We start from the raw sequence: 1,043 nt of genomic DNA, 5'->3' as shown, positions 1-1,043 counted from the left end.
GTAGTGCTGACTGCAGTTTCCACAGCGCTGAATGTGTTAGGCCATAAATTCAGCAGCAAATGTATGCAAATATTCTGAGTTGGTGTCCAGTTCAAATATACCTGCAATGCTTTGTTTGAATGTCATATATTATAGAACTGATAATGTGAAAACAGAAGAAATAAAAAGACCACTTATTTTATTCTAGGGGGCTTAAATTTATAAAGTACAAAATATTTATCTATTTTTAAAGTGCTGTGACTGATTATCATTTCATTTTTAACCTCTTCACTATATTTAATTTCAAATGAATGCAACACATTAAGGTTTAAAGGTATGGATATTACATATAATGTATTCATGACTTACCATTAATATGAAGTCAAAAAAACATGTATAATAATAATTATTATTTACGAATTTGACAAAGTATATTATGTCACACCGCAGGACACTTCCCTAATATTTCAAAAGATATTGACAACTCTCCTGTCACATGCAAAATGACATGCTGATGACATGATTTGCATGGAACAGTTGTGGATTTAATTTAAATGCTAAGTGTTCTAATTTCAGAGACTTTGTTTTGAACATGCAAATAAACATGACCCATCTTGATTACAAGATTGCTTAAGAATAAAAATACTGCATCTTATTTATTTATTTATTCTTAATTTAACTTTTTTGTTTTTTGTTTTTGGCAAAGCTAATATGAATCAGTATTGCAATAATATATGGAACATATATGAAAATAATGGTCAAAGTATTTATCTGAATGACATGAAATGCTCTTCTCTTCATGTGGTTTTCTTCCTCTCTCTCTCTTTCCCTCTCTCTTCTGGTCCTAAATGCTTCAGAGCTCTGAGAACAACCACACAGCAGAACAAGTGAAAGGAAAGGACAGGGACGAGCTGTGCCAGTACAAAACCAAATAATGGCACAGCAGTGAATGAAAGCAAAAACAAAGTAATGACCCCACAGGACACAAAACTTGCCACCCAGACATCAACAGAACACACCACTCTGTATCTGAGAGGTTTGAACTTCAGAAAGGTTACAGGATG

Source organism: Sinocyclocheilus grahami, unplaced genomic scaffold, assembly GCF_001515645.1.
Source record: "Sinocyclocheilus grahami isolate Dianchi unplaced genomic scaffold, SAMN03320097.WGS_v1.1 scaffold61.1, whole genome shotgun sequence".
In the NCBI taxonomy this organism is placed as follows: Eukaryota; Metazoa; Chordata; class Actinopteri; order Cypriniformes; family Cyprinidae; genus Sinocyclocheilus; species Sinocyclocheilus grahami.
This window is presented reverse-complemented; position numbering follows the sequence as displayed.